Here is a 13,300-nt window from a genome sequence, read left to right as displayed (position 1 = left end):
GATAGCCTCACATTGTTTTTATTAGCGTGCATGGCAGGATAAATTCAGTCTTCTGCTCAGAAAGTAGTTCACTAGACTTATATTCTAATGTGCATTTATCCTAAAGTCTTAGGCCCAGGGGAAACTTGGGTTCTTATTTGCTCACTAGAGACCTGGTGCACGAAATTTGTGCATGGGGGTCGGGGGGGAGAGGTGGCCCTCAGCCCGGCCTGCACCCTTTACAATCTGGGACCCCTTGGGGGATCAGGCCTAACCCAGCAGTCGGACATCCCTCTCACAATCTGGGACTGCTGGCTCCTAACCGCTCGCCTGCCTGCCTGATTGCCCCTAACTGCTTCTGCCTGCCAGCCTGATCATCCCCTAACTACTCCCCTGCCAGCCTACCTAACTGGTCCCCTGCCAGCCCAATCGCCCGCAACTGCCCTCCCCTGCCGGCCTGGTCGCCCCCAACTGCCCTCCCCTGCAAGCCTGGTCGCCCCCAGCTGCCCTCCCCTGCAGGCCTGGTCGCCCCCAGATGCCCTTCCCTGCAGACCTGGTCGCCCCCAGCTGCCCTCCCCTGCAGGCCTAGTCGCCCCCAACTGCCCTCCCCTGCCAGCCTGGTTGCCTGCAACTGCCCTCTCCTACTGGCCCAATCGCCTCCAACTGCCCTCCCCTGCCTGCCATCTTGTGGTGGCCATCTTGTGACGACGTCGTGCAAGGGCATCCCGCAACACCACCTAGGCTTTTATTATGTAGGATACTAGAAGTCCGGTGCACAAAAACTGTGCACTTGGGGAGCGGTGTCCCTCAGACTGGCCTGCACCCTCTCACAATCCGGGAGCCCTCAGCAGTAGGACATCCTTAGTGCTGCTGCAGAGGCGGGAGAGGCTTCTGCCTCCGCTGCTGCACTTGCGAGCCGTGAGCCCGGCTTCTGGCTGAGCGGTGCTCCCCCTGTGGGAGTGCACTGACCACCAGGGGGCAGCTCCTGCATTGAGCGTGTGCCCCCTGGTGGTCAGTGCGTGTCATAGCAACTGGCCTTTCCCCCGTTCGGTCGATTTGCATATTAGCCTTTTATTATATAGGAAGAGGAGAGTACATTACTTTTATTTTATCATTTTATTTTTTTAATTGAATCTATTTGGGTGATATTGGTTAATAAAATTACACAGGTTTCAGGTATACACTCACAAAACATTGACTGAGTTGAGCTACATAAGGCCAAAGGAACTAACAATCCATTAAAACCTATCTTTATGCCCTAACGGGCCAGTTACCACCAACTGAGAAAAACAGATCATGATGTAACTAATGAAGTAATTATGATCTTAAAAGCACACCATGATTAAAATGAGAAAGTAGATTTCAAAGGTCACATTTGTAAGAAGAAAAAAGAGAACACAGGCTACTCCAATTCCGCCCAGCCTTTACTGAGCCACACCCCCACCATGGAAAGCAGGTGCTGTGAGGGATTAAAAGGACAAGGCATTTTAGCATCTGGAAATTCAAAAACATTTCCATGAGCTTTCAAGCAATCAGACATTATGAGTCACTTTCAATATATCTTCAGGAAGGCAAAACCATTATGAAGTTGTAAGATTGATCATTTCAAGGAAGCTTTTCCAAGCTTTCATTTTATTTACTTAATCCGCACTTGAGGATATTTTTCCATTGATTTTTTTTTAGAGAGAGTAGAAGGAAGAGGGAGAGAGAGAGACAGGGAAACATCGATGTGAGAGACACCTCAATTGGTTGCCTCATGTACCAGAGCTAGGGATCAAACCTGCAACCAAGGTACATGCCCTTGACCAGAATCGAACCCGGGACCCTTCAGTTCTCCAGCTGGTGCTCTATCCGCTGAGCCAAACCAGCTAAGGCCTGTTCCAAGCTTTCAAGCATCCCATTTTAAACCTGTTGCAAAATGGTTCCCCGCTGCCCATGCCCAGCCTATGAGACAATTGAAAGGCTCATAATGACCTAAAAATGAGAGACAAACCTCAGCAGCTTTTTTGTTTTGTGTTTGGTGTTTGTGGGGTTGTATGTTTTATACACTTTCAGCTATCAGGACTGGCTCTGTCCTCAAGACTGGCTTTGTCACACAATACGGATTTCCTGAAAGCTAAGCATGAAACAAGTTTTAGCCTCTCTTTGTGGTAGCCTCCAGGAGAACAGAAAATCTCTCTCAATGTAGCCAATTTCACCAGCTCCACTGTTCTCCCCAGCCCTCCCTGTTCACAAGCCAACGGAAGGGGGCAGAAACACCTTCCTAATCCCTCCCTCTCTGCCAGTCCTGCCTCCTTCCGATGGCACCTATACCTGTGAACTCCCAGCCAGCCTGGGAAAGTGTCTGTCACTTTCTCTCTGCCTAAAGTAGCTACAAACCAGGAAGCAGCCAGACACTGCAGCCTCCCTCGGCTTTGAAGAGGCGAGAGCACCACAACCCAGCACCCATCTGTATGACCCATGTAATAATTTATGCAGAAAATTAAAACAGAATTAAAAATATATGTATTTCTAAACTTAGATATAATCTAATTAGCAGCACATGTCTGATAATATAGCTGCTGACTTTATTTACCAGGTTGTTAGGCTTGAACATGATGTGGGTTTAAGAAAAGGGCCCTGGCCGGGTAGCTCAGTTGGTTGGAGTGTCAAAGTTGTGGGTTCAATCCCCAGTCAGGGCACATACAAGAATCAACTAATGAATGTATGGTTGGGTGGAACAACAAATGAATCAATCTTTCTGTCTCTCTCTCTGTCCCCCTTTCTCTCTAAAAATCAATTAAAAAAAAAAGGAAGAAAAGGGGGAAGGGTCACATGTGGGAATTATGTAAGAAAACCCAAACTAAGTACCAAATGCATGTTTACCTTCTCCAAACAAGATGACCTCATAAATATGACTATTTTTCCTGGGATCTCCTTAAAAACCACCTCTGGTTTATAAAACACAAAATTATGCAAACTTTCTAAGCTCCCCAAGTGAAAAAGCAACTATTATTAAATTCAGACCCATGAGAAATAATAGTGTGAAGAACACATATGAAAGAAAATCAGCTTTTCACATATGGAAAGTTCAGATGTGTACTAGTATGTATTTTGCCCCTCTCACCTGTATCAGGGCTTCTCAGCGGGGGCACCGCTGCCATTCTAGGTGAGGCCACCGTGGGGCGCTGTCCTGTGTGTCGTGGGGTGTTTACCAGCATCCCTGGCCTCTTCCCACTGGATACCCACTAGAGAATGTCTCCCGACATTCCAAATGCCCCCGGTTGACAACCAAGGCGGCTAAAAGTGATTTCATCCATGCCTATTTGCCCCAAAGCAGGACATATGTTTACAAAGGTGCCCCCGCCCACCACCAGGAAGGGCAAAGGTTAATCCCCCGAGGCAACTGTTGACCCTGTCTAACTGGGGCCGGCACCAGAGGAATCTATAGCAAGGGACCCCTTGTCCTGCCACCTTTCTGCAAATGTGTTGTTCTTCGTGGAAGATGCTGTATGAACCAGAATTCTAAGCCACCCCTCTGAGTTCCTCGTTTTCCCCTGGGGAACTCCCATGTGTACATGAGGTATACATGTCAATACACTTCTGTTCTTCTCCTGGCAATCTCTCTCATTACAGGGGTATCAGCCAAGCACTCGGTAGGGAAGAGGGACAATTATTTGTCCTCTCTTACTTCATGTATAAAATGAGAGGGGGAAGGTAGATGTTAGACAAAGTGTTAGCTATGGCTCTTTCTGGCCCTCTCGACCTGGAGGCCACATCCATGCACAGTCTGTGATGTAAACTGGAATGATGATGGTCAGTTCTCTAACTAAAGTGTTCCAGACTGTGGGTCCGGGCCCCAAAGGCTGTCTGCAAGGCTGTTTTAGTACATTTATCTACCAATAAAGGCTGTCCAACACATGTAGCCTCTGGCCACATGGAGCCACCGAGCACATGAAATGTGGCCAGTCCCAACTGAGATATATGCAGCACGTGTAAAATGCACATTGAATTCCAAAGACTTAATATGAAAAAAAAAAGAATGTAACATCGCATTATAATTTTAAAATATTGATCATTCATTGAAATTATACTGTTTACAAAAGAGTTAAAATTATTTTGCCTATTTTGTACTATTTTTAATGTGGCTAATAGAAATCATTTAAGTATATATGCGGCTTGCATTATATTTCTATGGGACCATGTTCACCTAAGCAAACCGCCCCCCCTACCCCGCCCCAAATGCCACACTCAGTTCCATCTAAGTACACCTTTAAAGTAAATTTTTATGTAAAGGTAGAAAATGGGGTTTTCATCTCCTGTGCACAGTTTGAGCCTGAATCACAGAAAACTGTCACTGTGAGGCAGATGTCAGTGTTTTTTTTACGCACAAGGCGCTTCCATCACTTGGTCTCATCTGATGCTTCTTGTGGGCTATGTCTGCCAGGCATTTTCACCCTCTGGGTCTGATTTTCAGATATGCTGAGAGCAGCCATGATCAAGAGTGTGGGCTTAGAAGTGAACAGGCTGATGTGAATTCCAGCTCCACATTTATAATCCATCTGACTTTGAATGAGTCACTTACCCTCTCTGCGCCTCTAGTACCCATTTGTAAAATGATGGTACTGATGGGTGCAGCTCACGGAGCTCTGGGTGAAGATGAATAAGCACTCAGCGCAGGGCCTGGTACGTGGTGAGCACTCCAGGAGTGATGGCTAAAAACATTTATCAACCTCCTTCAACAGATTAAAAAATAAATAAAAATGAAGGCTCAAGGACCTTAAACTGCTTGCTCCAAATCTCACAAATCCTAAGCAGCAGCACCAGAAACTCACATGCAAAAGATGCTTAAAAAAAAAAAAAATACTCTCTGCCTGGATTCAATTTGGTCAATTATAGGGCAAAAGGTCAACATCTTAGGAAACACCAATGTCTCACACTCACTTGAATCACGGTGGTGACACGTGCCATGGACTCTCGTGTAGAAACCACGGATGTTTCTAAAATGGAATATCCTCGCACATGCTCTGCTGCCCTTAATATCCTCAGTAACATTTCAGGTCCATAAATGGGCATGTGGGTCCACCAAAAGGAAGCAGTAACATTTCACTTAGCAATTTCTTGATCTGTGCTGTCTCCAGTCGCACTCAAGTTGACTGAAACAGTCCCCTGAAGCTTGTCTCTGGGAGAAGAGAGAAGTCCTAATGGCAGGTCTCAGCCGCCTGCTAAGCCCGGTGCAGACATGGACCCTGGGACAACACCCAAGAGCACCTCACGAGCTACAGAACCAGTTAGGTAACCACCTTCCTCCAAACCAAGAGTAATGGCGGGGGCAGCGACCATCAGTGATCTTTACTGAGCACATGCCATGTTGCAGGCACTCTGTTGAGTACTTCACATGCATAATGGATCTCTGAAAACATTTACTTTGAAATGTTCAAGACTGACAGGAAAGGTGCAAGGCTGTATAGAGAATTTCTGCCTGCCCTTCACCGAGCTTCCCCTAAGGTTAACACCTTACATAAACGTTGTACAATGATCAAAACCAGGAAATTCACACTGCTACAACTCTATTACCTACCAACTATACAGCTGGCTAGCATTTTACCAGTTTTCTGACGAAGTTTTGTTGTCCTGGTCGAGGATCCGATCCAGGATCCCTTATTGAAGTTAGCTCTCATGTCACCTTCGTCTGCTCTGATCTGTGATACATTAGAAAAGTCCAGGCCAGTTATTTTCTAAACATCCCTCTTGTTTTCTAATGATTCAACTGAGGTCATATGCATGTTCGGCAAGCACCATAGATGTAATTTGCTTTCTCACTGCATTATATTTGGGGATACAGGATATTATCATGACTTATTACTGGCAATGTTAACCTTGATCACTTGGTAATGGTGGCATCTGCTGGGTTTCTCCATTGTAAAGTACTATTTTCTGTTTGTGATTAGTAAGTGTCATATGGGGAGATATTCTTAGATGTTTCTCATCATACTTTCACTTACTAATCTGAGTATCCATGGATGGTTCTTGTCTACAATTATTACTATGCTGTTTGCCCTGTGGCAATCTTCTATTTCTCTCATTCTTTCTCCATTTAGTAATTGGAACTTTACTGCCAAGAAAAGCTGTTCCTTCTCCCATTTATTTATTTGTTCAAGTATTTATTTATATCAGCATGAATCGTGGATATTTTGGTTTAAGGGTTCTATCCCTGTATTATTGACAAAATGGGAGTTTTAATCCTGGTGATAATTCTGATATTATGCCCATTTTACAGACTAGGAAAATGAGGCAGGAAGAGATTAAACACTGGGCATTAAGGTTACTCAGCAAGTCGGCAAAAAAGAAGCAAAGCCAGTCAGACCAACTGACAAGTTCAAGTTCTTAACTACCAAATGACCCAACCTCTAGGGTAGACAAAGCAATGGCTTCTGAGTGAGCAAAGGGAAGCAGAATGTGGTCCACCAACTAGTAGGCACATATTTGGAAAGAAAAAGAGAAAAAGATATCTCAAGCTCTTCACCTTAACAAGCAGAATTGCCTACTCCCAGATTACTTACCACCTTCCCAGCCAACCACCGCCACACCATAGTGGACATACCACAATAGTGCCCACCGAAGGTGCTTCGTGGAGACTGGGCAATTCTACCCACACACAGAGTGCTGACGGCCAACAGCAATAATGAGCCACATTAGTGACCTAAATGAAGCTTTAAAAACTAAGCTGTTTCAGAGGTCATTCAACTTTAATAAGATTTCACTTTCACAACTACAAAATCTGCTTTGGCCTACAATTTACTTAGGCTGTTGAAATGATCAAGGTTCTCATTATGAGCATCTGCTCAGTAAAAATGATTCCGATTTTAATTCAAACAAGCACCACTACCCCGGAGGAAGCATCCTACTGCCTAATGACTTTTTTTTTCAATCCTCACCTGAGGATATTTTTTCCATTGAATTTTTATAGAGAGGGAAGGGGGAGAGAGAGAGAGAGACGCATCAATTGGTTACCTCCCCGAACATGCCTGACAGGGGCTGGAGAAGAACCGAGGCACGTGCCCTTGGCTGGGAATCGAACCCGTGACCCTTCGGTCTGTGGACTGCAACTCTAACTGCTGAGCCAAACTGGCCAGGGCCCTGATAACTTTTATGTTCATTATCATGCCTAACTTTCCTTCTGGTTTTCCACATTATTCACAAAAATAATATAATAATAATAATTATAATTATTATTATTATTATTATTTAATCTAAAAGGTTCGGGGTCTGCTGTCTCAGTCTCAGCTGACTGAAACATATCTTGTGCTCACACTTTAAATGAATCAGCATGGGTTTCTATTTTATTTAAAAGTGAATTATGCAAGGTATTTCAGACTCCTCCTTTACAACCTTCCAAGACATTACATATGCTAACTTTCTAGGAATTTGCCACACTCTCTCCTCACACAAGTTGCTGAACTGCTGGTCTCATGGGCAGATGATGGGCACGATATAATGATGGGTTAATAGCATTATCTTTTTGTATAAAGACTAACACACAGGGCGTTGTGCTACGTGAAACAAGTCAGACAGAGAAAGACCAAGAGCGCATAATCTCACGTATATGTGGAGTCTACTTTAAAAAGACAATCAAGCTCATAGACACACATAACAATTGTTGACTGCCTCGGGAGTGGGGAGGGAGTGGAAATGGGTGAAGGGGGTCAAAAGGTACAAACTTCCAGTTATAAAATAAATGAGTCATGGGGCAGTAAGATACAACATGGTGACTATAGTTAGTAATACTGTATTGCATACTGAAAAGTTGCTAAGAGAGTAAATCTTAAAAGTTCCATCGTAAGAAAACAATTTTATAACTATGTGTGGTGATGGATAGTAATCAGACTTATGGTGATCATTTTGAGATATTTACATATATTGAAATATTGTACAAATGAAACTAACAGCCTTTATGTCAATCATACCTTAATTAAAACAAAAACACCAGAGGATGGGGGAATTACACAGCATGAAAATGTTGCCATAGTCCACATTTCCCTCCTGATTTTGTGAACTGAGCAACCAGCTACGATGACCCTGAGTCTCACCGGAGAGTGGTCACCTGGAACCGGTGGTACCCTGGAAAGAAAAGAGCCAAGATTCCCCACTCGCCCTCAAAGACGAAAGTCGTTCCCATTTTACTCCTGTCATCCCAGCGGGTTTGACAGGAGAATGGAGGAGGGAGGAGCCCAGAGAAGAGGCAAAGGCAGACATTTCAGCAGCCGGTAGAGAGAGAAAAGGGAGGGACCACAGAAGCTGCCAGGACTGCAGGAACACAAGGAGAACTGTTGGCCAGGGGAGCTCGCAGGCACCCCGAGATCCTGTCAGGTGTCGAGTCTGAGATTGTGGTCCCAGAATGCAGTCAGTTGCCTTAGCAACAGTAGCTCTATCCAAGGTGATAAATTACCCTGCTCTCTAACAAATTCAGTTCATTTCTTAAACAATCAGCATCCTGGAAATAATATGAGAACAAGCAAATGCAACCAGTGCACGGAGGGGGCAAATCAATCACTGGGTTTGCCTTGAAGTCCCTGGGCCGGGGAGAAATGAGAGAGATTAGGGCTGGGGGACAGGGGCAGGGGCAGGATACAGCTAGCTAGTGTATCCAAAACTTCCAGTTAAATAATAAGAAAACAGAGCTGATAAAGAGACACTTGAAAGAATTCCAAATCCCTTTTAGATCATCCTAAATTCCCATTATTCCCTACCCCCTTCTCTCCTCACTTTACTTCATAGAACCTGACAGTTATTAATTCTTTGATTTCTGTTCCTGTCTGTTCCACTAGACTTCGAGCTTCTTGAAAACAAAGGCTTTGCCTCTGTTTCATTTCCCATGGTATCCCTAGAACGAGAGTCCTGCATGGAACACAATAGGCCTGCAATAATATGTCTCCTAAGTTTCTAACATCCTGGCTCACATATCTCATAGTACATTATAAAATACTAGAGGCCCAATGCACAAAATTCGTGCACAGGTAGGGTCCCTAGCGGCTGCTGGCTGCTGGCCAGGGCCTTCCTTCATTCGGTGCCGCCCCCTGGTGGTCAGTGCACATCATAGCGAGCAATCGAACTCCCAGTCAGTCGAACTCCTGGTCAGTCGAACTCCCAAGGGGACACTTTGCATATTAGGCTTTTATATATATAGAGAGAATATATACATTATCTATAATACATATATATGTATTTCATGCTTAATGGGAAAGCTAGAAGCATTTTTAGCAAATCTGGGACTAAGGCAAGAAGGATCACAATAACGAGTATTTAAAATTGTTTGGGATATACTAGTCAATATAATTATTAAAAGAAATTTGATAAATCAAGGAGGGGGAGGTGAATTATCACTATGTGTGACAGATATAATTTTATACCTGAAAACCCAAGGAAATCAACAGAGAAAGTACAACAAACAATAACAGAATGTGTTTAGATTTCTGGGAATAAATTCAACCCACAGGAAGCAATAGCCTCTCTGTTTAAAAACCATCCAATCAAGTCGCCCAATCAGGTAGAAAATATAATGGGGGAAAATCCTATTTGCAATAGCAATAAAAGGGACGAAATACTTAGCAATTAAAGGGAACATGTAGGGTCCATATGCTTCAAAATACTCTCAAGGGACACACAGGAGCACTGAAGTGCATTGAAAGGTGAATAATCATGCCCCTGTTCTTAAAAAGGATGTCATTCATATGTCAATTCTTAAGTAATGTGCATATATTTAAGGCAATCCTTTTTTTTTTTTAAGCCGATATGGTGGTGGCAGCTGTGGTATTTTTAAGAACTAGACAAGCTGGCTCTAAACTTCTTATGGAAACAACCATCTGTGAATGGCCCAAATGAAGCAGGAATGAGGTCAATCAGGGTGCAACGGCCTCACCAAATACTAAGGCATATTCGAAAGTGGCAATACGTAAAATACCGTAATTCTCAAACATGAATCGGCTGATAAACTTGATGAAATAGAAAAGACCGGAGTCAGACCCAAATACTTCACTGAGTGTGCAACGAAGGCATTGCCTCAGCAGTAGGGATGGTGGACTAGTCAATAAATGGTGTTGGAAAATGAGTAAGAAAATGCAGATGGGTGCTGTTCTCACTCCTTATACCATGTAAATTCCTGGTCAAGCAAAAATTCTAATATAAAAATAAAACAGCATAATTGTTGTACATAATTAAAACAAAAATAAAGCACAGTGATGGAAGTTTTAAAGCTGAACTGTGGCCATATTGCCCAACTACAGGAATTCACTAAACTTCAGTGAACTGTAAACGTTAAATGGGTGAACTTTATGGTATGTAAATTCAATAAAGCTGTTTAAAAAATAAAACCGTAACATTATTTGAAAACATGGGTGCTTTTTAAATAATCCTGGAATGGAAAAGAACTCCTCTAAGTATGGATGATAATACAGAGCTCCTAATCTTTAAAGAAAAGATTGGCAACTTGACTACGTAAAAATAAAAAATTTCAGCACAGAATAAAACACCCTAAATAGCTCAAAGGACAACTGAAAAATTAGCAAAGGTGATTACCCTTAATAGACAAACAACTCCTAGAAATCAGTAAGAAGAAGAACCCATACCAAACAAAAATGGGAAGAGCACATAATTTTCAGTAAAGAAAATGCAACTGCTCTTATCCATGTGAAATGATGCTCAACCTCACTTAAAATAGGAGAAATTAAAATTACGAGGTACCATTTTCCCCCTAGCCAACTGCAAATGCAAAGTTTGATAACACAGCGAGTCCTCAAAGGTATAAACTGCCGCTCCCAAACACCACCAGAGGTGGTGTTCGCGGATCCACCAAGCCATTTTCCACCCACAATCTTTGCTTTTATTGAACAGCACATGGACACAGATATTCCCCACAGCATTGTTTGAAAGAGCAAAATATTAGAAACACCCGAATTTGTTCATCAAGAGAGTTAAGAGCTGAGCTGATCGGTGAAGAGGTCAATTGGGGCAAAAAGCCAAACTGAAGGTAATAGTTAAGGCTTGAGTCACTCACTGTGATAAAGTAAGAGGCAAAACAAGAATCGGGTGCCATTTTCCCCTAAGGAACAGCACAAGGCGAGGTGAGACCCATCAGTGTAGTTGGCGGGGGGAGGGGTGTATGTGGAAGGTGCCAATAATGGAAAAGTCCTGAGCACTGACTCACAGTGGAGAAAAGTGTCTACAGGCCCTCTCCTCTGACAAGGGGAGCTTGGCAGAGGTGCCTGGGAAGGGCCCTGGCCAGAGCCCCTTGCTAAGGAGGCCTCAGGATGGAGGCGCCTGGGGGAAGCGTGCAGACAGGTGAAAGGGCATGGTGGCCCCAGAGCCTGTGACTGTGCACAGGGTCTGGGGTGGGGAGGGCAGCTTTCCCTGCATGGGGCCTGTGCTCTGGCTGGAAGACCGCACGGAGGATTTTGGCCTGGAGAGGAGTCTTGAAGTGTGTCATGGTTTATCCAGACAAAAGAGCACTCTATTGACATCCTATCTAATAATAGAGTAACATGTAAATTACCATCACTCCGCTACGCCCACGATTGGGCGGTGGGAGGCTGGGGGGCAGGACTCGGGGTGGCCTATCCGGCCATTGAGAGGCACGGATCTGCTGCCACTGAGGGGGGCTACCCTGCTGTTGAGAGGCCCAGGTGGCAGGACTCCCGCCCCCTGCGCCTCTCAACGGCCAGATCCGCGGCTGCTGAGGGGGCCTGCCGCGGATACCCAGCTGCGCCTCTCAACGGCAGGGTAGCCAGGTGTCCGCGGCAGCCCCCCTCAGCGGCCGTTGAGAGGCGACTCCCGCCCCCTGCGCCTCTCAACAGCAGGGTAGCCCCCCTCAGCGGCTGCAGACCATCAAAAGTGGGGGAGCTGGGTGCCTGTCTGCTCCGGCACTAGGCCTTTCAGAAGCCTCCGCTTCTGAAAGGCCTGGTGCACCAGCGGACAGGCACCCAGCTCCACTGCGAAAAGCGAAAGCGTGTAGGGGACCCTACATGTGCATGATTCAATCATGCACTGGGCCTCTAGTCAAAAATAAAGAGATAGGTCTTGCGTGTATTGATCAAGAGCCATTTCCGAGTGAAAGAAGCGAAGTTAGTAACAGGACACAACAAGGACATAGCAATGTGTCCTTGCTACACATTGCTACTACAGTGTTGTTGGTTTTAAACAAGACTACTTAAAAATAATATGCATATACATATAGGCACCTATAAACAGGTGTGTGCCAACACATGTATAGAACATACAAGAAGCCAGAACAAGGGTTGGTCAGGAGGCTGGCAGATGTCAGAAAGACCTTTGTCACTACATGGCCAGCACACATCTGTATGGATACACGTGAACCTTCCAAATCTGATCTCAGGGGTACTTATTAACAATTCAAAACTAGTTTTTTTAAAGAAATAAGAGTTAACATGGAAGTTACCTCTGAACAAAAGGCAATACCTACAATCTCAAGTGGCCAGGTTATTATAACCGACACAATGCACAATACCCAGCTAACCTCCCCTGGGGCGGGGCTGGAGGGCACCTGTCCCCCACATCCAAATTCTGGTGCTTGAATTATCTCTATCAATATATTGTAAGCACAGAGTTTAATACAGTGGTCGCTTCTCACAAGTTGGTCTATAAATTCTTTTTCAGAATCTCAAATGCGAGGCGCTGTATAATTATGAAGTATTACTGCCATGATTTATGTGCCCAAATGTTAGTCAATTCTAAATAACATGCATCATTGTGATAATTTCTCTGTCGCCTCTCTTCCTCGTCTCCTGAGCGCTCGGCTGGCGGATGTTTATCTGGCGGGATGCTGGAACAGTTATCCAAGTCGGAAAAAAGGAAACGGTTTCCTCAGCAGCATGTCCAAAGGACAATTATTTTTATGTTGGAGATAAAAAAATGTGTACTCAAATAATAAAAGTTTTATTTATTTTTTCTCCCAAGATACAGGACACAAGTTTTTGTTTCCTTTTATGATTCTTAATCCCTCCCTACTGGACAACCAGTGTAAATCACATACGGTTTACATTGGAATCTCTCCAATGTAAGGAATAAGGAAGATGTAACAGAAGGAATTTCTCTGAAAAATACAGAAATGTTTCCTCACAGACCTATTTTAAGACTCTATGCTTGCACTGAAGAAAGTAATAATCAAAGAATGAAAGAAAGTAAAAGGAGGGAAGAATAACCTTCAGAAAGAAATCCTATCATGTCCTTTTCACTGTGACAATAAAGCTCTGATTTAAAAGACACCGAAGCATCTTTGAGCTGGTGACAACCAGAAACCTTCACTTTGCAGATGGGGGCAAAGGTCAAA

At 44.2% G+C, this 13,300-nt stretch overlaps 1 protein-coding gene across 2 annotated transcripts in view; it reads right to left on the bottom strand.

The window, feature by feature from the left end:
• Nucleotides 1-13,300, bottom strand: part of OSBPL10 (oxysterol binding protein like 10) — a 213,455-nt gene that overhangs the window by 81,947 nt on the left and 118,208 nt on the right. The gene's annotated exons all lie outside the window — the stretch shown is intronic.

The sequence above is a fragment of the Cnephaeus nilssonii genome (assembly GCF_951640355.1).
Source record: "Cnephaeus nilssonii genome assembly, chromosome: 17".
NCBI classification, from domain to species: domain Eukaryota; kingdom Metazoa; phylum Chordata; class Mammalia; order Chiroptera; family Vespertilionidae; genus Cnephaeus; species Cnephaeus nilssonii.
Note: the sequence above shows the minus strand (reverse complement) of the source record. Positions and strands in the feature narration are given on the sequence as shown.